A 24486-nucleotide genomic window follows, 5' to 3' on the forward strand; every position below is an offset into this window, starting at 1 on the left:
ATGGCGAATTCTTGTTGGGGGATAGTGTGGTCCCAGCCACCATCAACCCATCATCGTCTGGGCTTCAGTCTCATTCTATAAGGTGGTCTGACAAGCTGTTAGAAATGAGTGAAATCTCTTTTAGAGAGAAAAGTTACCCCCTCTGAATGGTGCCCTTTCCTCCTCCCAGAGTGACATTTCCAGGGATTATTGTTATAATGACATATAAAACTAGTTCAGAGATAAGAGGACAGCCCAGTTGGTAACGTGCTGCTATGCAAGCATGAGGACTAGAGTCCAACTCCACAGAACCTTAGCTTTAGAAAGATGAGTCGATGGCAAACATTTGTAGCCTCATGCTGGGGAGGAGGAGAGAGGCCAATCTCTGAGGGTTACTGGACAGAAAGCCTAGTCCCAGGCCAGTGAGAGACTCTATCTCAAAAAACTAGGAGAATAATAACTACAGAAAAATGGTACCCAAGGCTATTGTCTGGCCTTCATGCACACACACACATTGTTTACATGAACACACACACACACACACACACACACACACACACACACACCTCTTAAAAGTCATAAAACATCATCTCACATTCAGATTAGATAATAAAATCCAGGACCAAGATTATAAATATTGCTTAGAATGGAGAAGGCATAGAAGCCCCGGGTAAAGACACTATTTTTGAAAAATGAAGCCATGTCATTCCAGGAGGTATAAATTAGCACATTAATTCAACACATGGATCCTGTGGTCACACAGGCCCAGATCTGAATTTGCTGCCTTCAAGCTCTGAGAGAAGCGGTCTCTTCATCTGTGAAGTGGAAATGTTGGTATCACTTACCTCACCAGCCTGTCACAGAAGTTTCGTGACTCATGCCCAGAAGCGCATGCCCAGAAGATGGTCCACCGCAGGTGTTCTGTAAACAGCAGCTATTCTTTGTACTGTTCTTATTGCTCAACATACCAGAAACCAGAAGATGCTGGGAAGGAGTTGCTGCTAATTGGGTCACATTTAAATACTTGTAGAAAACAGAGTATGTTCCTTTCCTATTTTCTTTTGTCTAAGATTTATTTATTTGTTTGTTTGTTTGTTTATTATGTATGCAGTGTTCTGCCTGCATGTATACCTGCACACCAGAAGAGGGCACCAGATCTCTTTATCAATGGTTGTGAGCCACCATGCGGTTGCTAGGAATTGAACTCAGGACCTCTAGAAAAGCAGGCAGAGCTCTGAACTGCTGAGCCACCTTTCTCTTCCTCCTGTCCTATTTTCCATTAAACATTGGAAAAGGAGAGAGCATTATTGCCCATACCAAGTCTGTTTTGCTCAGAAGCGTTCTCTAGATTTTCTGGAAACCCCTCATATTCAACCCAAACCTTTATGCTTTCCTTAGGGACCTGCTCGGTATCACTCTTGGCAAAGTTACAGCTGGGCTCTCTGCTCCACTTCTGCTCACGCACCCAACCCAGGTCCAAAGCTAATTTCTCTACCTCTGTCAACTCTGGGAGGGAACAAGGGAAATGATATATTTATGATTTGGATTCCGGTTTGCTGTAAGAAAAGTCAGCCATCCTAAATCCCAGAGAGTGACACCCAGATCTGTTTCCTGTACATCAAAGAACGGCTGTGGACCAAGAACAGCAGCAAAGTCGAGCATCCAAACCACAGTAATGGATCACGCACCAGAAAAATCAGACACCAGAGGAAGCTAAGGTTGTGACAGAGTGGCCAGGGCTGAGCAGAAGAAAGGTTTTGATGAAGAGCTTGATTAACTTGAGAGTCAGTGTCTAGGCTGCCCAGATGGCTGTGAAGAAACATCCGAGGGTGGTAGTTTATCAGGCTCTTCCTCACAGTTCAAGAGGCTGAGAAGTCAAACATCCAGGGCCCAGAAGATTGGGTATCTGGTAAGAGTCTGCCCCGCTTCTTCAGTGATTGTGCCTTCTTGCTGTCTACTGATGAAGGGAGAAGCCTTAGCCTAGAGAGAGAAGAGAGGGGTTACATGCCTGTAAGAACTGGTGGCTCAATGGTTGAGAGCACTGACTGCTCTTCCTAGAGGTCCTGGGTTCAACTCCCAGCAACCACATGGTGGCTCACAACCATCTGTAATGGGATCTGATGCCCTCTTCTGGTGTGTCTGAAGATGGCTACAGTGTATTCATACACATAAAATAAATAAGTAAATCTTTAAAAAAAAAAAAAAAAGAACTGGGGACCAGTGGCCAGCGGCGAACTAAGGAAACGAATGATCTGAGAAATGCAGGAGGGGCACAGGGAACAGATGAACAAGGAGAACGGGGACACTGAGCAAACAGGGGACTGAAGCATGGGTCTAGGAAAGCCCCATCTCCTAGCTCTGTGTGTGTGCGTGTGTATGTGTGTGTGTGCGTGCGTGCCTGCATGCATGCATGCGTATGTGAATATGTGTTGAGGTGCACAAGTATGTGTGGTGTGCACACTTGCACACCCACATATCCACTCGTGGAAGCCAGAGGTCAATGTCCTGTATCTTCTCTCCACCTTGTTTTTGACACAGGGTTTCCAGGAATCCTTAGGCTCCGCCTGTGTCCACCACCCTGGGATTACAGGCATAAGGCTGTTACGTGGATGCTGGGGGCTGGAACACGGGTCCTCCAGTTTGCACAGCAAGTGGGTCACTCATGAGTCATGTCCACAGCCCTCTGTTTTGTTTTGATAACCTAAACTAATTGTACATACTTATGAAGTATGATGTGACACCCGTACCTACTGTACAGTGATTAAACCAGGAGAGTTAGCATGTCTGTCACTTCATACTTGTCATTTCCTTGTAGCAAAAACATTTTTAAAATTGTTCAGCTATTTTTTTCTTAGATATGTTTGGGCTATTCAATCTTTTTTGTTTCTGTATTTTGAAATATTATATTGCTGCTAACTAGAGTCACCCTTCAGAGTTATAGAACATCAGAGCTCAGCCCTACCAGTTAATCGCAGGTTTTGTAACTTTGTACCTATTAGCCAATCTGTATCCCACCTGCCCCTCCCTCTCTTCTTCCCGTGGTCTCTGGCCACCATTTTATGCTCAGCTATTGTGGTGGTTTGAACTAGACATGACTCCAGCCTTTGAACCCGTGCCTCCCAGCTCAGTTTGCACACTCTGCTTTGTGCCTGCAGTATGTGTTTGCTGCCATCCATGTCCACCGTGATGGTCTCTGAACCGGTAAGTGGAAACAACCCCTTCCTTGTACAAGGTGCCATGGTCGTGGCATTTTATCACAGCAAGAGAAAAGTAACTAATGCGCCAATTCTTTGAAGTTCACTATGTTTAGCTTCTATGAATGAGAACATGGGTTATTTCTCTTTCTGCGCCTGGCTTAATTTATGTAACATAACATCTTAAAAGGCTCACGTTGTAAAGGACAGGAATTCGTGGGTGAATAGTGTGTTCTATGCACAATCTTTTCTTTCTCATTTACCCATTGATGGGCACTTAGGCAACATCTTGGCAGCTGCAAAAGTGATGTATAAACCTGGGGGTATCTGTCTCTTCCACAAAGTTCTCTCATTTCCTTTTGATGTACAGCTAATAGTGGTTGAGTCCAGGGCCTCATGAGATATATCCTTATCGTCGACCATTCTAGACCCTTGAGACTATTTTCTGCATTGCTATCTCAACTAACTTACATCTTTTATAAGACAGGGTTTTCTACTCATATAATAAAGTTAAAGCCTTATTACAAGTATTATAATTTGAATATGAAGTGTCTCCCACAGGGTCACATGTCTGAACATTTGGCCCTTGCCTTACAGAGCTCATTTAGAATATTTTTGGAGTTTTGTGGACACAGGCAGAACCAGCTTTAGGACTGTAAAGAGAGCCTCTGGCCAAGTTCTCTGCTTCTGAATTACCACCACAGTGTAACAAACCAAACCATGTTCTTACATTACAGCCATGAGCTGCACCTGACTCTGTGCCTTCCCCCTAAAATGGATGTTATCTCCTAAAACATGGTCCAGGATAAACCCTTCTTCCTCCCCAGTTTGCATCAGGCATTCTGTTGCAGCCAGAAGAAAAGTAACAAATACAGAAAACTAGTACTTAAACATAGGGTCACTGCTGTAAAAATAAAAACTGATCGTATCATTTACACATTGTTGGAACTGGATTGCTGAGGGAGTGTGGGAAAGTCTGGAACGATAGGCTAGAGAAGGCCCTGAATTCTGAAAGAGAGATTAATGGGTCCTTCTGGTGGGTGTGGGCAGTAATGGCCATAATATATTAAAGACCGACAGTTAAAATCATGCCTGATGAAGAAAAGATGAATTATATTCCTCTAAGATTTGGAACGAATGAAGGATGACCACTTTCAACATTTCTACTTACCGTAGTACTGGAAATTCTACCCAAAGCAACTAGACAAGAAAAGGAAAAGAGATCCAAAAAGGAAAGCAGAAAGTCAAACTATTGTTGTTTGAAGAACTGATCTTAATATAGAAAACTGAGCCAGTACACACCTTTCATCACAGCATTCATCAGACAGAAACAGACAGACAGGCAGACAGACAGTCAGTCAGAGACAGAAAAAACAGACACCAAAATATGTGGGCTCACTATGTTTTCAAGATATATAGTTAGTGTACAAAAATTGCCAACATTTTCTTTGCTAATAGTGAATTATCTCTAAAAAAGAAATCAAGAAAAATTCCATTTACAATAGCTACAGAAATACCTAGGAATAGTTTAAGGAGGTGAAAGATTTCTACACCAAACACTATAAAACATGGATGAGAGAAACTGAAGACAAAACGAACGAAACAGAAATACCAGAGAGATGTCTCTGCATTGTGGGTTGGTGGAGACAATCATTTTAATTATATGACGTTTAAATAATACCGGACCTTTGCTTTTCAAGTGTTAAGTGCAGTCTGTAGACAATACATGAAAGTATGTATTTTGATTATGGGATGGACAATGAATCTTATCGATCCTGACAGTTCGAATGTGCTGTGTTTGTAAATGGAAAGGAATGGAGATGGACCAAAGGTGAGAATAGAGGCATTGATGGCCTCACCTGTTAAGATGGGCCATCAAAGATAATGCCTCTGGTTAATGAAACTAAAACTGAAGGTGTGGTAACGAGTCTTAAAATACTAATATGGTAGAGTGTCAGGAAACATCTTACTTCTCCCTATAGGAGAGCTCTAGGTAATGCCCAAAGTGACAAGGGACACAATGACTGAAGTGGCTGCAATGCCAGGAACACATGACATGTGGTTGACCAGAAAGCCATACAAGGAGGAGATGGGCAGGGGGAGGAACATTACTCCCAGTCACAGGCCCACGTCACTGATATAACAATTATATATAGGTAAGAGGGATAAGTGATCAGGAGAAAAATGGAACTTTTTTAAAGTTAGGAAATTGGAAAGAGACAAAGTCAAAGAAACAAGGGATACTATTGCTTCCAGCAATCTGGCTCTCCTGTCAAATCACAGGTCTATTCCTACAAGGCTTCATGTTGTATTCAGTGACTTATAACTGTGACTGTTTATTGCAAAGCACAACACAAATTTCCATAAAAATCATTCCAATCAAAATACTTAAAAAAAAATCACAACCACGATGAAATACCACCCTACACTGACTAAAATGGCTATGGGGATAAAGTTTATTGCATAAAACACACAAAGATCTGGGTTTGACCAGGGGAAAAAAAGAGAAAGATTGACTAGGTTAAAAAAATATTGTCTTTGGGGAAGTAAGTTTGTTTTTTATCAAATAGCATCTTCTTTCATGCAAATTCCATTGTGCAGTATATAAAATTTCAAAAAATAGGAGATGGAAAAAAAAACAGAAAGAAAAGAAAGCCAAAAGATGCTTTTCTTTTCTTAAAAAAAGAGAGGCTGTTTTTAAAAGGGACCTGGAATGTGAAACATCTCAATTTGGCACATGACGCGCTTTCTCCTCCCAAGTTCATCTCATGCCTTGATCTGTCTCTATGCCAAGAGGCTGGAAGACAGGGCAGCTCTTGGACACTTCCCAGTTTGATCTGGATTTGCACCATGAGAATTCCTGATCTTCATCACCCTTAGCCTATGTGCAATTCTCAGCACTTACTGCTTATCATTGCAACGTTAGGATAACGAGACACCAGTTGCCATAAACGTCCATTTATTTTAATCATGTTGAATGATTTAGAATAAATAATTCCTGTTTTGAAAAGTTTTGGGGAGTAAAGTTTATGTATTTATGTGTTTGAATAAGTTTCCATCTTTTTAGAATAGATGTAAACGCTACTCACTTTTTTAAAATCACTTTGTCCGTTGGATTCCCTTCTCTTTTTTATTCAGAAAATTGTACTAGGGAAGGTTGAAGTCATAGGCGATGGACAGGTTAAATTTAAAATCCAGGGTTTTCCTCCAGGTTCAACATTTTTCTTAATACTGCCCAGTTACCTCAAAGGATTCCAGGTTCTTTCTTGGGAGTCCCTGAGGTTGCCCCATGTAACACTTGCCTTTCAAAAGAAGGGAGGGGAGAAAGGAAGGGAGGGAGGGAGGGAGGGAGGGAGGGAGGGAGGGAGGGAAGAAGAAAAGAATGAAGGAAGGAGAGAGAGAAATAAAGAAACAAACAAAGAGAAAAATGTTCTTCATTGGCTAAAAAGTAGAAGAGTGGCTCCTGCTAGCCAGGAAGAGAAATGCAGCCTGTGTTAGCTCCAATGAGGAATAGATAAGGAATGAATGAATAAATAAATAAATAAACAAACTAACAAATAAAATAACTGTGTAGCTGGGCTCCTGGACAGGGACTGATATGGGACTTTTGTGAGTGATTTATTTTGCTCTTTTATTTAAAGCATTCTTTATTTTTAAACCATTTGATTTAAAGCCAAATTACAAACTTGGCAAATTTCATACTGGGCAATTTTTATATCCCCAAAAATGTCCTTCCATTCTCATCACCAGCTTCAAAAATGAAATCAACCCTTCTTCAGGACACTGGCCAAATCGAGGGCATCCAGAAGCAACCTAAGACTTCCAAATATATCCAAACCAATCCCTTCATGCTCCGAAAAAAGCAAATCTTCTCTCCATACCACTGTCCCGAGGAACTCCTCTAGTGCTCCTGAGGTCACTTCTTTTCAAACTTTGTCAGTTTCTGGGCTGGCTACTTTACAGCAATTAAAATTAGTCAACCAGCTGCCTCAGAAAATTTCCCATAGAATATTTTTAATATTTCTGTTTTGCCTAGTCATAACATATACCCTAAGGCCAGTGAAATGGAAAAAAGGAGGAAGACTGAACAAAAAGGAGAAGGAGGATGGGGAAGAGGAGTGAAAGGAGGAGTGGGAAAGGGGAGAGAGGACAGGGAGCTGGAGAAGAATGAGGAAGAGGAAGGGGAAGAGGAAGAGGAGAAGAGGGGGGAAAGGAAGAGGAGAAGGAAGAGGAGGGGAGAAGGAAGAGGAGGGGAGAAGGAAGAGGAGAAGTGAGGGAAGAAAGAGGAGGGGCAGTTGGAGAAGAATGAGGAAATGGAGGGGGAATAGGAGGAAGAAGAAGAATAATCAGGGAATGAAGAGGAGGAAGAGGAAGAAGATGAGGAGGAGACAGTGGTTTAACAAGCTGACACCCATGAACTTTGACAGGAGTGCATTTACAAAAAGAATCTGTATAGGGATAGAGGAAGAGCAAACAAGTCCTGCTAAAAGGCAAATTTGGCAACTGAGTGAGAAACTGAATATTAAAACCTAGTGCCTTTGAGGCATGTGGCGAGCGCCACACAGACTGAGTCCAGAGTCACGAGTGGAAGACGGCCTTTCTTTATGATGATAAGGATTATGCCATCTACCTACTGAGGACCATCTTTAACTCAGTCAGCACGGATACGTTCTTCTGAGCTGACTCTCCCACCAAGTGCAAGGATTGAGGAAACACCTTAGTCCAAGCCAACCTATCCATTCTGTCCCTTGTCACCATGGCTGTTTCTGGTTGATCAATATCAGTGGTCCTGTAATCTAGACTCCCTTTGGTTGAACTTGTGAGGAACACCATGGCCACCCATAGAACAGCTCCTAGATCCTCAGGATGGGGCCATCACCTCCCTGGAGCGTACCGAACACTGAGGGAACCTCAGTTTGGCTAGCGGTCCTTGGGCTACAAATCCAAATCCAAAGGAAACTTCTGGAGTTTTCATTCATGACCTAGGTATCCTCCATCTCTGATTTTTAAAAAGTAATTAAATAAATTTAGCTTTTGTATTCCGTCGCTGACAACAGAAGGGGTCCAAACCGATACACAACACCCACTTCATTTCCACGAAAGCCTTTGTGTCAGCTGTAAGATATGAGAGCAGAATTCCGGCCTCTTCGGTTGAGAGGTAACTCGCAGATTCTGTTGAATGAGGCCTTGCTGATATGTAGTCAGGACAAATGGAAGCAATAACGTTCTCTGTAAAATACGAGAGTCGGCAACATCACTGTACTGCTTGAGGACATTATTGCGATCCGAAGCCCTTCACACGGACGTCACTGACCACCAGTGGGACCAAGAGTGTTTCCAGCAATCCGAGGTCAGCAGTGCCCACCAAGTCACATGGAGAGAGAGCAGTTTATTTATGTAGACAATCAGGATTCAGTAATTAAACTTGAGTCACGGATGGCGTTTCACTTCATATGCAGTGCGAATCAGTATGGAGTAAGTTGCCAGCGATTCGGGACTGATAATAAAACAACATGGTTGTTTTTAAAAACTGGATGGAAAAGTAATGGGCTGCTCACTGTAGATGAAATGCACCGTATCCTGTTGGCTTCACGGATCAGCTTCGTGTTTTAACTCCACCCCCACCATGATAGGAATTGAGTAATGCAAGACTTCACATGTATGAGGCTGGTGCTCTGTCACCGAGCTGGTCGTTAATGCCCTGGATTAAGTCTTGATCACTTTAAGGACAGCATTGATGGAAGGAAAAGCAAACGAGTATTTTTTTTTTCTCGGCATCTGTTAATTTATCAGCTACGAGGCTTTCGGGAGCACCTACATGATTTAAACTGAGCTGACTCAGAGACTGAGGGCATTTGCTGATTCACATGCTAGGGAGACCAGAGGGAAAACTTCAGGGTAAACCGACTCAAAGGTTTGTAATAGAACCAGGGCCATTGCTTCTGCTTAGTCAGAATTGTTTTATGTGCATGGGTAATTTGCCTGCAGGAACGTCTGTGTACTATATACATGCCTGGTATCCAGAGAAGCCAGGAAAAGGTACCAGATCCCCTGAACTGGAGTGAGCAATGGTTAATAGATGCCCTGTGGGTGCTGGGAGTTGAACCTGAGTTCTCTGGAAGAGCAGTCAATGCTCTTAACAACGGAACCATCTCCCCAGTCCTCTTGTTTCCGTTTCGGTTGTTGCTGGTTTTGTTTTCTTCTGTTTTCTTGGTGTTTCTTAGAGTAGCAAAGTGGAAAAACTAAAAGCATTCTCATTTACATGGGGTGGAGGATGGCTTCTCTTCCTTTCAACTATAAAACCAAATTATGTTTCACACTGACTAGCCTTGCCCATTTCTTTAAAAAAAAAAATTAAAAACTTTCCGTGGACAAAGACATCACCATATGAATTTTCAGCTGGGATAAACTGTCGGTGCCTGATTCAATGGCCTGGAGAAGTCTAGGCTAAAGACAATCCACTTCTGGAGCTGGGGGAAAAATTGACCCTTTCATCCATAGAGTTCCTACCTAAAGCCAGGATGAAGTAGCCTATAAGAGAGCAGCTATCAGACACTTTATGACCGGGTGCCTGGCTGGAGCTGAACCACAAGCTGGGCTGGCAGCTCTGCAGATTGCCCTGAAGCCAAAGTATAGAGATTTCAGTGAAAATGTACTTTTCTCTCTAAGTACATTTGGAGAAAGTTATGCAGAGTCACCTCCTGTGAGAGCCACAATCCCGAAGCCTGGCACAGCTCCACAGTGATTTCCCCACAGGAACTAATGGAAACAAGGGAGAGATGGATTCTCCTAGGACACGCATCTATTACCATTATTGCATGATTTTATTATAATGTTATAGTTTCTCAAGATTGTTTCTTATTTCATAGTATGCCCTCTCCAGAACGACTAACACAATGTTAAGGTATCTGGTCTTATTTTTTGCGTGTCTAATTGCTATTCCAAACACACTGAATTTAGGCCTATTTTCTTAGCCCTGTCATTTGGACCACCTTCAAATGGGTGTCCAGACAAGATGACTTTTGGATGCTAAGAACATTTCAGATCATAACAGTGAGTGTAAAAGCAAAACAGCCGTAAATATACAGTATCTATTAAAGACACCTTTAGTGCCTTAGAATACTTTAGTCACATTCCCTAAATTCATTTCTAATTACTATTGATGAACAAAAGAAAAATACACCTTTGGTCATTGTTGCTGGCTCCCAGCCCACTCCTAAAACCTGTATAACTCCCTTGGAAGCATGGACATTAGGGTATATTTTGTTGTGCTGTTTGGTCCTTGGCCCTCGTTCCCAACCAAACCAAACCAAAACAAAACACAAAAAAGGTTCTTAATCTTTTGGAATGACCCAGGGGACAGGAGTGTTTTGTTTCAGCGAGGTGGTTCTTAGTGACTCCTTAAGTAGAGACCAGTCGTCAGAAAGACCATGGCTAGAAGCATAGGACTTTAATCCTTACCTCTCATCCTTTGGAGGGAAGAGAGGAGCTGGAAATGGAATAATCCACTGCGCCTGTGCAATGGGTCCTCGTGAAACCTCAACCCTTTGAATCCGACAGCTCCAGGGGAAGTGGGCAGAGAAGACGTGAGAGCTCACTGCCCATCCTGAGCCCCTGTCGGATGCGACTCTTCAGCGTGGCTTCCTAAATGTTACTGCGTGCATTAAGCTGTCCAGCAAGTGAACTGTTCTGTGTTCTGAGAGGCACTCGAACAAACGACAGGCCTAAGGGGAGGGTTGGGGAAGCTCAATTACATATGGCCAGTTGCTCAGAATCGCGCAGATGGCAACATGGCCTTGTGGTCATATCCGGATGGGAGAATCTTCTGATAACCGCCCCTTACTGGGGATTGACTGTGGTTAGTTTCAGAACAGAACTGAATTGTAAGCCACCTGGTTGGTGCCGACAGAGAATCCAGCAACTCTGCAGCATGGTGCACCTGGATCTATGGAAAGAGAAGGGAGGCTGAGATAAAAAGCAATGCCTTCCTATTTCCTCTGTAGACCGACTTGGCTTTTTGTGTTTCTGTGTTTGGGTCTCCTTCAAACTGTTAAGCTTACCTGAACTACTAAATTGCTCAACAAATACTTGTTGGATGAATGTATCATTGTTACACAGTAAGTGGCAAATTTGTCTGGAACCAGGATGGAGGCCCCATCACGACAATCTGAATTTCTTAGGACCTGAAAATACTGTCCAGATTTAATATGATTGCTGTGTAATCTGATAGCTACGGCCCACAGGTAGTTATTGGACACTTGAAATGTAGCTGGTGTAAAGCCACTAAATGGAGCTGTATTTTTAGCTGATTTGCATTTAAATACAAAGAAGCAGATTTGCCGGGTAACTGCCAGAGAGGACAGAGGACTGGCAATTACTTCCAGAGGTCCTCTTGTTCTTTGCCATGTTCTACTGAAGTATCTATTCAGTAACAGACTGTAGATGCAACTAATTATTAGTCTGTCTGGGAAGCCTGGGCTAAGCGCAATCCCAACGCCAGGCACTATACCAAGTTTTTGTTTTATTTATTTAATTTCTTTTATTTATCAGAGTTAAGGCTGAGAACAACAGGCAGGTGGAACCAAAAAGTTATTCCTGGTGTGGTTTCCTTGGGGCGTGTTTTTGATGAGCGCTAAGCACAGATTTTTTTTTTTTTTTTTTTTTTTTTTTTTTTTTTTTTTTTTCTTTCTTCACTGCTGGTTGGTTTAGGCGAGCTGCGGGGCCTGTGATTGAAAATGCATGTGACAGTTTCTAACCCAGGCCTTTCAGGTTCATTTACATGTAAATAAGGCGAAACCTACTACTCTGAGACAATCATTCGTGTCTATGAAAGCATCTTTAAATCTTTTATTATGTGACGATTCCGTTTATAAGTAGAAAAAGAAATACGCTCTTCCGCGCCTGTCGGTGTTCAGGTTGTAAAGATGAAGCCTCTGGTTTCACATCACTAAAATTAAACCTGCTTTGCCTGCATACACCTTGTTCCGGGTGGTTTAACACTTGCGTCACCGGTGAGCAGGTGCCAGGGGTTCTAATCTCAGCTCTCCCGCTGACTCAGACTCGGACCTCAGGAAGGTTCAGGTAGATTTAGATACAGGCTCCCGAATGTGCAATCAGAAGGAAGGGCTCGCTCCAGGCTTTGAGCCTCCTCTTGAGAGTCCCACGGCGTCCAAGGAACAAGCTGGAGTTCCGCCACACGCCATGTTGACAAATTCCTGGGGCTTCCCTGGAACCACTTCCTAGCATCACTACCCCAGAGAATCGTCCTTCATTTCTTCTCTCCCACGTGTGTTCCTCTTCTCTCTCTGCTCATGCGCAGTGGTTGTTTCTCTGACATAGACCAATTAATTAATGTCAAGCATGACGGCAGTATCCTTCCAGGTCTTCATGTAAGTAAAAGCAGGTGAGAAGCCTGCTATATCATTGCTTCAACCTGATGAACGCAGCTGAGCACACTGATCTTTTCTTCGTTTGCGCAGAACTGGCGTTAACCGGAGGACACACACATATACCTGATTTGCGAGAGACACGCTCCCCACCCAGTCCCGACTTCAATTTACTGCTTTCCACTCTGCTTCCAGTGAGATCCAACTTGCGTCTACTCCTTTTTCTTTTTGTTTTTTTCATCTTTATTAACTTGGGTATTTCTTATTTACATTTCGATTGTATTCCCTTTCCGGGTTTCCGGACCAACATCCCCCTAGCCCTTCCCCCCTCTCCTTCTCTATGGGTGTTCCCCTCCCCATCATCCCCCCATTACTGCCCTCCCTCCAAAATCACGTTCACTGGGGGTTCAGTCTTATCAGGACCCAGGGCTTCCCCTTCCACTGGTGCTCTTACTAGGATATTCATTGCTACCTATGAGGTCAGAGTCCAGGGTCAGTCCATGTATAGTCTTTAGGTAGTGGCTTAGTCCCTGGAAGCTCTGGTTGCTTGGCATTGTTGTTCATATGGGGTCTCGAGCCCCTTCAAGCTCTTCCAGTCATTTCTCTGATTCCTTCAACGGCGGTCCCGTTCTCAGTTCAGTGGATTGCTGCTGGCATTCGCCTCTGTATTTGCTGTATTCTGGGTGTGTCTCTCAGAGATCTACATCTGGTTCCTGTCGGCCTGCACTTCTTTGCTTCATCCATCTTATCTAGTTTGGTGGCTGTATATGTATGGGCCACATGTGGGGCAGGCTCTGAATGGGTGTTCCTTCTGCCTCTGTTCTAATTGCATCTATTTCTAAAGTTGACGTGTGACTGAAGCCTTCTACCTGTTCCAAGACTCTGGGTTTGTGGTCAGAGCTCTTGCGAGTCCTAGGGAGCCAATATGTCCAGTAGCATTAGCGAAAGCGCCGTCCCTGTGGACTCCAAGGATCAGACGGAAGCCAAGAACAAACTGGTCCCCATAAGCCAATTTTCAAGGGCACGTCTTTAAAAGTTAAATTTCCCAACCACAGCGTTTATGCTGTGTGAAATGAGCTGCTGCTGGCGGCTTATGAACAGAAGAACAACAAATTAGACTTAGCTTTTAAAGTCCCTCTGGGGGCTGGAGAGATGGCTCAGTTGGTAAAGTGCTTACTACACAAGCGTGAGGACCTGCACAGCATCTCTAGCACCCATGTGAAAAAGATGGGCAAGCAGTATGAGGTCGTCTGTAATGCCCGGGCTGGGAGGCACATGTTATAAGGGCTCTGGGGCTCCCTGGATAGTGAGGAAAGCCAAATCAGCAAACTCCAGGCCAACGGAAGAGCTTGTCTCAAAAACAGGCTTTTGAGGTGTGACACTGTTCTTTAGTTTCACTCTCACGGGCGCACAAACACAGACAAAACAAATAAAATTCTGGTTTCTGGGGTTTCTGGAGTCTTCAAGTATTAGTTATCCCTACACTTCCTATCACTGTGTGTGTTCCTAAGAGTAAGCTTTCATTCTTCCTCTATCTGCTGACTTCCTCTTCTTCCCCATTAGCGGCAGGAGCCATCCCAACTTCCGCATCCTCCCTCCCTTTATCTACTGGCTCCGCCTGCTGACCAAGCACCTCTCTTCTTGGCTTCTTTGCAACCAATGGTCAGAGTCAAGCACAAACGACTCCTTACAACATTAAAGACGTATTGATACCTTGTCCTCTTGACTCGGTATTGAGCTCTGAATTTGTTTGATTTGACAGGGACTAGTCATTCCTTTCTCCGGGCTGAGGCTGCTCAAATCTGTGAGCCCTCCGTTCTGCACACTGGTGCCCTGACCTCTGCTGAGCCCATCGCCCTTGCTCCTCACTTGCACGTTCACGTCCTCATAAGGACTTTTCCACCGGTTTTCTGTGTGAGTTTTGGCTGTGCTAGCCTATTGTGGTTGTTTAGCTCTTCCCATAATTATAGACAGCCTGGAAAATACACATAGGTTTAAAGAGGATAAGTATTCAAAAGCATCTATGATCTGCCAATCAAATATGAACATATTTTATAAAAGTTATGAGCATAAACATATAGTTTTGTAAAATTCAGGAAAGCATAAACATTATTATCCTGCCTTTTACCTTCACATTACACAATGTGTACCTCTCTAATCTCGTTAAGTTAGTGTGATTGCGAGATTCCCCTGTGGTTCCATCACTATCGAATCAGCCTCTGATATAAGAATATTGACTGCTCCAGGTTTTATGATATTGCAATCATATCCTAACAAGTGATTCATACAGAGATGACTGAATGTTATCTCTGGCGATTTCATTTTGTTAAACTCTTGGAAGTAGACTTACTGGCTCAAAGGATAAAAATATATTAAGGGTTAAGGGTAGGATAAGAATAAAAATATATTAAGGAATATATTATATCTACACACACACACACACACACACACAAAATGGGATAAGACTCTAAATGAAAAAGTTAACTATCACAAGAGGATCGTCAGAACCCTCATGATCTCCTGAGCAAGGGCACAAATCAAGTTGAGGCGGGTTCTAGAAACCTTTTGGTAAGGCATTCAGCCCTTTAAACTAATTTCTAAAGAGACCTGCCCCTGTCAGAGTATGTTAATTGGCGATGACTTTGGCTATGAGCACAGCAGATGGAGAAGTACACCTGGCTTCACACGGTTCCTGGCTTCAAGTTCTCCTTTAAAACTAGCAGCAGACGTGGCAAAAACTGTAATCATTTCCAACCTGCCTCAGTCGGGGCAGTGAGGTAGCCGTTGACCCTTGCTCTGATTCCTAATTAAATTTGAAGGTTATACTAACTCTGAAGAGTGGCTATTGAATGGACATGAGAAATCTGTAAAACATTAGCGCCGTATAGATCCCAGAAAGGGGGCGGCACAGAAAGCCCAGGCACACGCACTGTCAGCAAAACAGGGCGATTTTATGCAGACACATCACAGAGAGAACCAGAGGGGTTTTTTTCCCTTTGAATTTTCTATGCTAATCGCTTCTGTATGATCATTCTCCTACCACTGCACATTGATCCTTGGAAGATACCCAGGATATAAGTCAAAATACCTGTTATTTTTCAGAGACGGCAACACAATTTCCTGTGTCTCGACTCATCTATTTATGTGCAATTCATTCCCTTTAACTTTTACTTGAAGGCTTCCTATGAAGTAGACATTGTGCTTTATTGATTTGCAAAGGGAATACAGACAGAATCTATGACCTGGAGGGAAGGCAAAACTCTCCTCACAGAAGCAAAGGCTACGTTGCTAATGTGTCTGAGCACGCTTAGGGGGCAATGAAATCGGTAATGTATTTGGGAGGAAGTGAGCTACACAAAGCCCTGAAGCCAGCACCTAGGAGGCCAACAGGAGAAATGCACTAGAATGTTTACAGGCCGTAAACCGTAATCTGGGAAAATGGTATGAGTCTACAGTCATGTAATCTAATTCAGAGTCCTCACACTCACACCCAAACCAAAGCTTGCAAAGATGAGGACTCTTAGACCCCTCTCTCATGAAATAATCGCTCTTTGTAAAAGCTCACGGTGAACAACGGTTTTTATGTAATTACAATCAGTGACTTCGTTTGCATAATAGAATGCCATATCATGCATGAAACTAACTGGTCCAAGAAAGACAGATTTAAATGAGCAGATCTGCAAGCAGTTGTGGCTGCCTTAGGGAAACATCCATCAACACTGGGTGATTAGGTGATAGGCTAGAGGGTTTGAGGGTGATGTAGACACTTTCCCTCGTGTCTCTTCTTCGTGTACTGTTTACTTCCACCTGGATGTAAAGTAGGGATGGAGAAGTCGTAGACATCTATTCCTCACCTCTGTACAGCACTGATGAAAGCCTTTCTTGGGAGATAATGCTGGCATATGCAAGGTATGATGCTTATATATGTTACTTCCAAGTCTTTTTTTTTCTTAACCTGAAGCATGCTAATTAGATATTACTGACATTAAATACTCATAAGCTTGAGTCTCCCTAAAATGTAAACATCTAATTGCCACTCACTTTTAAGCTGCTAGTCTTATGTCTTTGTGGGTGTCCAGACAGTCTGCGAACCATTGTAACTTCAAAGACGTGAATGGATGTCCCTGTAGCCAAACATGTTTGTGTTTTAACTTTCGCCCAGCTGCTATATCACAGCTGAAGCAATCTCTCCATGCAGCAGTTAGAGACACTGGCCCTTTAACCCTCCCAATTGCCCTGACTTTGATCTATCAGGAAGTGAGTCTTAAGAAATGAATCGAGTTCACAGAATAGATACTAGTGGGATCAATAGATAGTCAGCATCATTGTACTCCTATTGCCTGCCGCCGAGAGGCTGGCGTCTAAAGCAGAATGGTGACCAACGGCACTTCTGCCGTTGAAAGGCCTTCCTTTCTAGCCGTGTCATCTATTTTTTTTGGTAGATCAATTTTTGTTTATCTTCCTTCCTAATCCCTCCCACCTGTGGTTGAAGGAGTGTGGCTCAGCAAGTTGGGATCAGCTGGTCTCTTGAAGCAGCTGCTGCTGGGTTGGTATGGGCAGCCACGTGTACACAGACACTTGACCCCTTCAAGGAGATTGTTCTCACAGTGTTTGGTGGGAGCTACTGTGGCTTACTCACTGAATAGCAACTCAAAAGGGATCATTCCCCAACCCTTGGAGCCATTCACTGCATGGTGACAGGAGGTCCAGTCAAGAAGATCAGACTCTCACCTCAGCATAATCTTGTAAGTCAAGTCCCAAGTTGTGTGGACTCCCACTTCATTTGCTTTGCAAGAAAGGAAGGTAATGTGCTTCCCTTTCTCCCTCTGGCATTGCTCAACTTGGACCTTATAGTAAACCCGCATTGTCATACTGTTTAGAATGGGGAAAACCACACAAAGATAAAAACACTCTTCGAATTGGGAGGAGGGTTGCAGGGAGAAAGATTCAAAATAACTCTGAAGGAAACTTCGTTTTCCCTGACTGAATAACTGTCCATTTCTGGGCTCCTTTGATGACTTTGATACAGTTAAGATGTCTTTTTTGGTCTCCCTTGGAGCTGGGTGAGGCACTCCTAAACTAACTGCTACCTCACTCAACTTAATGCTTACTATGCAAACAGATAAGTGAGTGTGCATTAAGGTTTTATGACTAATCCCAAGAAACAGTGATTCTTGTAGAAGCTAGGGGTGTAGCCCAGGGACAGAGGCAGAACTATTATGGCACATGTTACATGAAAATCTGCTCCAGTCCCTGCTCGGGCTCCCCACATCCCCATCCTGCACAGAAGGAAACGGATACATCCCTGAGTCCATGACAGTATGGATTCTACTTGCTTGGGTAGTAACTCTCACTTCTCTCTTGCCCATCTCTACAGCTATATGGGATGTATTATGTCCTCAATTTTTATCTTTTTTGGCTGTGTAGCTCTCAACCAGATGTAGATCTCATCTGTCATTCCCTTTAAGAGACTGGAGGCCCTGGGAAGTTTAAAGGTCTGGTGAGGTGGGTGGAGTGGGGAGGGGACATCTTTGTGGAGACCAGGGAAGGGGAAGTGTTGATGTGGGGGGAGGAGGTATGAGATGTGGAACCCTTGGGGGGGGTGGGTGGACCAGGAGGGGAATACAATCTGAAGTGTAAAATATATATATATATTGAAAATTTCCTTCTAATCCAACAAATATTCATCCAAGCTGAACCCTCTGTAAACCTTGCACTAATATCTCTATTATCAACCCATGATTATGTCCATGTAAAATCCATTTCTTTGAAGGCAAAGACTGGGTATGTCTTTCTCACTTGATGCTTAGGAGTACAGAACATGATTGTTGAATCAGAACTACCGAGTCAGAGACCTGTGGGTGCCTGGGGCTCACTAGCTCCTAGCTTAGCATTTTTGGTAAGCTCTAGCTAGACCCGTGAGAGAGTCTGTCTCAGAAAACAAAGTGAAGGGCTCCTGAGTGACAGCTCCAGTTACTGGCCTCTGGGCTCCACATACATATGCACATCCATGGTCATACACACATGTACCAATTAAACACTTGAGTAGACACACTTTTAGAAATGTTTGTCTGTGGCAATTCCGTCTGTATTAGCAGCCTTTCAATTCAGTGGTGGCTAATAGTACTGATCAATTTGATCAGACTTAGTATCACCTAGGAGCAAGCCTCTGGGCACACCTGGGAAGAAATGTCCTGATTAGCTTAATTAAGGTGGGAAGACTCACCTTGAATGTAGATGGCACCACTATCTGGACCAGGATTCTGGACTGCAGGGAAAAGAGATCACAAGCTGGAGACTCCATGCTCCTTGCTCTGCCTAACTACGGACAAAGCGTGCCCAGCTCCCTCAGTTGCCTTATGCTGTCACTTTTCCACCAGGATGAACTATCCCTCAAACTGTGAGTGCAAATAAATCCCTCCTCCCTCGAGTTGCCTTCATTGTTGTGTTTTACATGTTTGTCACTGCTGGGCATGATTAGAAGGAATGACACAGAGTCTGTGTGCTGGTTGGAGTGCATCAGAAGTCACATCTCTTCCCACCCTGTGAGTTCCAGGAGAAGAAGCTCAGGTGATCGCAGTCAGAGACAAGTGTCTTTCCTCACTGGGCCATCTTGCCAGTCATTGCTAGGTATGTTGTTTTTATTTATTTAAGCTGTAGATTTATTTCACTTCTATGTTCTGCATGTTTGTATGGCTACATACCTGGTGCCCACTGAGGTCAGAAGAGGACATTAAGTCCCCTGGAGCTGGAGTGATGGACAGTTGTGAGGTGCCATGTGAGTGCTGGGATTGAACCTAAGTCCTCATTGAGAACAACAGGTGCTCTTAACAACGGAACTGTCTCTCCAACCCAAAGTGAGGCATTTTGTTTGGCAACAATGGGAAGGTCACTAAGACAACCGCTCTGACAAAGTTTCTGAAATAGACACTTTTAAAAGAAGAGATTCTTTGGGCTCATGGTTTGAATTTTCAGTCCATGGTCACTCGGGGCTGTGGTACACTGGAGAGTCATGGCAGAGAAGACATCCTGGAATAGGCCCACTTAGCTCATCACCTCCAGGAAGAAGAAACAATAGGGAGGAAGGCCAGGGAGCAGGATGTAATGACCAGTGCTATAGCCCTAGTAATCTATGTCTGCCAGCTACATTCCATCTCCTGTCCAACCACTTGCAATCACGCCATCAAGTTACAAACATGTGAGTGGATTCTTCCCCTATTGAAGGCCCAACTGTAACTTTGATTTAAAAAAAAAAACAAACTTTTTTTAATGATGGTTCTTAGATGCGTTGTAGCCCACAACCCACCAGAGGTAGTGGGAAAGAAAGGATACAGGGGTTGAGAGGGAAATGGAGCTGTTTAGAAAGGTTCTTTAGAGTAACTCCCAGCTGTGTTATCTGGAAATTGACAGTTTGGTTCACAGGTCAGCAGTGGCAGCTTGATTCACTCACAAACATATCATGGACTTCATGGATACACCAGCAGTCCAGTTCAGTAGAGTTGGGTCAACAGCAGTGGCATGACCTAGCAGAGACAGTCAGGCCTCAGACTCAACAGGAGGGACCAGTAGGAACACCAGGAGAAGTTCTCGGCTGTGCCTCTCTCAGGGAAGTGAAGATCAGTGAAGACATGAGACCCACAAGAGAGGCACAGCTAGCTGGTACCCCAAGCCAAGCTCTGTCTCCATCACTCTGTGGCGGAATCCTATTTATACCCAAATATAATTGTCCTACATATGTCTTGCCAAAGCACATGCATCCAGTCAGTCTGAGTTCTCGGAAGCGGCAAGAAACTGCAGCACACCACCAGAAGGTTTTTGGTGCGTTTCTCTCTATAGAGTCCTGACAAATGCAGCTCAACTACACAATGTAAGGTGGACCAACATGTGCGTGTTGTTAGTAAAGAACCTTTCATCCCGTGTCCTTTCACATGCTTGCTTTAACAGAACATCCTCTCTCCTGTGTCTGCATCAGTGAAATGTTCCTTCATGAGTCTGCCTTGGTCTTTCACAACTGTGTCCACGTTAACAAAACTTTCCTTCACATGTTTGCCTCAGCAAAACACCATCCAACCGACTTCCCAAAGAACTCTTATGTTTCCACTTCACCCACCCCTCAAGATCCAATCACTGAACCCTTACTTCTAAACATTGTTGTGATAGGAACCAAACCTTCAATGCCTCACCCAAAGAACTCTTATGTTTCCACTTCACCCACCCCTCAAGATCCAATCACTGAACCCTTACTTCTAAACATTGTTGTGCTAGGAACCAAACCTTCAATGCCTCACCCTTGAGCAGACAATTCCCATGCAAATCGTAATATAATCCTGTAGTGGGACAAAAGGTCAAGTAGATGTCTATCAAATGTCTGACTGGCACAACACAGCTATAAAGAGATTGCTTGGTCATTTCTGCTAACTAGATATATTTTCCATATCTGGTTTATTCTATGTGAGCCTAAACATTTACTAGGTCATTTAAGTTCTTTCTAGAAGTTGGCATGCTTAGACTAATAATCATACCTGACTTATGTTTTGTAAGTGACTTATCAGCAATGGGAAAGCGCTGTAAGTTCATAAGGTGACAACATCTACATTTGAATGTTAGGAACCTTGAGATAATAAGAAATTATCTCGCAGCAACGAAGTTCAAAGGGAAACTTCCTCTCCTAAGGCATCCACTGACATTAAAAGCAAAGGATGTTTTCTCCTCATAAGATGCTCATTGGGCTAAAAGATGTGCAGATCAACATAATGTACCCGTGGCTCCCTTGGTGTGTTGACTTAGAAAGGAGCTGGGTGATAACACACCTTCCGAGAGGCAGCCGATGGCATAAGAATTCCCCTTACTCAGCAGCTAATATGTTATCCGGGACAGGTACTGTCTGGGGTGATGTGTACAGTATTTGAACATTTAACCACAGGGAGCCCAGTTCCTACAGGTTTGCCGATAAGTCAGGTATTAAATGAATGGCAAGCCAGATCTGCACAAAGCAATTCTGACTTACATGGTTTTTATAAAGGTATCTTGAAGTGGCATGATTTCAAAATCAGAAACATGCCATCAGTTTGCATTTATGCTATTAGCCTTATAGCTATTAAATAAAACAGACCTTATATTTCTTCAAAAACTTCTGACCTAACAGAGAGGAGTTAGTGGAAGCAGGATAGTACGATGGGAACATGACACAGCAGCTTCTGAGACCTGCTGGCTAGTTTCTAAGAAACACCTAGCATCACACAGGCTCTATTAGCAAATAAATTAAATATTGTTCAGCTTCCCCCAGAGAGCTGTGAAGATCAAAACCAACAAAGCATTCATGAGTACAACATAATCTCCACGAATGCAGAGACTTACTTTAAAATTGTGTATTATTATTATTATTATTATTATTATTATTATTATTATTATTATTGAGACAGTGTTTCTCTGTATAGTCCTGGCTGTCCTGGATCACACTCTGCAAACCAGACTGGCCTGGAACTCAGAGCTGCCTGCCTCTGCCTCTGCCTCTGCCCTGAGAGCTGGGATTAAAGGCGTGGACACCACTGCCTGGCCTAGTCATTTTTATTTAAACTGAAATCCTGGGAGTTGAGAATGAACATCTTTGCACATGAGCGTCCTGGAGACACCACGAGAAGTTCTAGTCTTGTGGTCCACCATGCTTTGCTCAGCTTCATCCAGGCCTCTTCGGAGAGTTGCTACTTCTGCTCTCAATGATGTTCCTGTCCTAGGTTTCTCAGGACAGAGCCCCCGGGTGTGATTCATGGGTAGCTTTCTGAGGATTTTGAGAATTGGGTTAGGCAGAACTACCTGCTTCCCACTGGTGTGTTTCTCCAGTTAGGACTCAGAATTCCAGAATTATGGCAGCTATACCAGCTTCTGTTTCCACAGTAACCCTGTCCAGCTCCCACACATCAGCCTCCAGTGAGGTGCTGGCCTTGGGCTTCTGCTGTTAAACCTGACACCTGATGAAGCAAAGGCTTGACCTTTGCAGCTTAGGAACTGGCTTACTGTACGAGAGAGACTCTTACGGTGGCCAAGGAGAAGGATCAGAAGTAGTGATCTTTATCCTTAGGGTTCAGAGAGTCGTCTTCAGTAACCAGAGGTGGAGATGGGATACAACCACCTTTCAATGAGTCCTTTAAAGTGCTTTGACTATCACAATGAAGTGATGTATTCTAAGTAAGATGTCATTAATACCTCAATCAAGGAAGCCAACCAAGACAGAGTCTAAGGGATTTGCATTAAAACCAGATTAGAGGCACATCTCTTGACATTTCTTTGTTCGTTTGAGGGCACATACTCTATGCCAGGGATGACACTGGGTGATAGATAATACAGTGCTAAAAATACACACGGTTGTCAGAACACAGTCCACGAATGGAGTCCTGAGAGAGTTCTGAGTGCTTGTGAGAAAACACCAAGAAAGCAAGAGTCTTGGGATGACCTCAGTGTCTTCAAAACACAGGATTGTTTTGGGAATGTGGGTTCCTGCTCCTCAAGTGTAGCATTTAGGTGTGAGCTTGCTTTAAATTATTCATTACAACTGGAAATTGCTAATTGTTTATCTGCCTCAACGGAGAAACATGTTTTTGCCAGGTGCAGCTTGTCCTTGCAATTGGACACTTTACTCAGGTGACATTTTACTCAGGTGACCCTCAGAGTATAAACGGGCTGATGCTCTGTAGTGGACCTCATTTTTAGACCCTGCTCTCCCAGGTTCTCCGATCAACTAGAGCAATAAGCACATAGTGGTTGAACCTATATGTAGTGTTAAATGAACACATGAAAAATACAAATAACAGTGATGAGAATACCAAATGAGAAAACAAACCAGGAGCTGGCAGTCCTCGATTGGGGACACCTATGCCACACTCTCCTCCCAAAGATCAGGGATCATAGTGAAGAGAGGTCAGAAAGATTGTAAGACCAAAGTGGTGGACAACTACAAGGAAACTGTTTTCTGGACCCAGCGGGGTAGCTGCATATATGAGTCCACAGCAGTGTTGACAGTGTATACAGACTAAGGCCAGACAAAAGTCCTGCATGAAGAGGGAAGGTGGGCATGAAGTCCCACTGCTAACAAGAGCTCCTGGCAGTCTCTGGCTTCTAGGAGAAGGGGTGTTAGTTGACCACCCCCTCCAAGGAAGGCCATGTATACAAGAGTACATGGACAGCAAACTGTACTGGGTTTTAAAAAGGGTGGGGGACACAAAGTTGAGAAGAATGAGAGCTGGATCTGGAAGGAGTGAGACAGGGGCTACTATGAATTAAATAAGTTGTATGAAATTCTCGAAGTACTATTAAAAACAGAGAAAGATTAATACACACGTACATGCATACCAAAAAGTGATAGTTCCTTAGTTTACATCTAATGTGCAAACTAACTTTTATTTTTATTTTTTTTATACAGTCTTTTTTTTTTTTTTTGGTTCTTTTTTTTTTTTTTTTTCTGAGCTGGGAACCGAACCCAGGGCCTTGCGCTTCCTAGGCAAGCGCTCTGCCACTGAGCCAAATCCCCAACCCCCTAACTTTTATTTTTTAAAAAATCCACTCACATGATGAGATGGGTTGAATAGGTGCCCCTGTCATGGACTCATGTGTCTGAATGCTTGGCCCATGGGGGGGTGGCACTATTAGGAGGTGTGGCCTTGTTGGAGTAGGTGTGGCCTTGTTGGAGTGGGTGTGGCCTTGTTGGAAGAAGTGTGTCACTGTGGCAGTGGGCTTTGAGTCTCCTATGTTCAAGGTCCATCCAAGGCTGACTCCAGTCTCCATTTGCTGCCTTCGGATCAAGATGTAAGACTCTCTTGTCTCCTCCAGCACCATATCTGCCTGCACGCTGCCATGCTTCCCGTTATGAAGATAATGGACTGAACCTCTGAAAGTGTAAACCAGTGAACTGTTTTCTTATAGAATTGCCTTGG

General features: G+C 43.6%; 1 long non-coding RNA gene across 1 annotated transcript; it reads right to left on the reverse strand.

The window, feature by feature from the left end:
• Nucleotides 1-1026: 1026 nt before the first annotated feature.
• Nucleotides 1027-20382, reverse strand: LOC120096573 (uncharacterized). Its single transcript, XR_015636884.1, has 3 exons — nucleotides 19264-20382; nucleotides 18786-18827; nucleotides 1027-1959 (listed from the first exon to the last, which is right to left on the reverse strand). It is a non-coding gene; the product is annotated as an uncharacterized LOC120096573 (long non-coding RNA).
• Between the last annotated feature and the right edge of the window lie 4104 nt (nucleotides 20383-24486).

This window comes from Rattus norvegicus, chromosome 14 (assembly GCF_021556685.1).
Source record: "Rattus norvegicus strain SHRSP/BbbUtx chromosome 14, alternate assembly SHRSP_T2T, whole genome shotgun sequence".
NCBI classification, from domain to species: domain Eukaryota; kingdom Metazoa; phylum Chordata; class Mammalia; order Rodentia; family Muridae; genus Rattus; species Rattus norvegicus.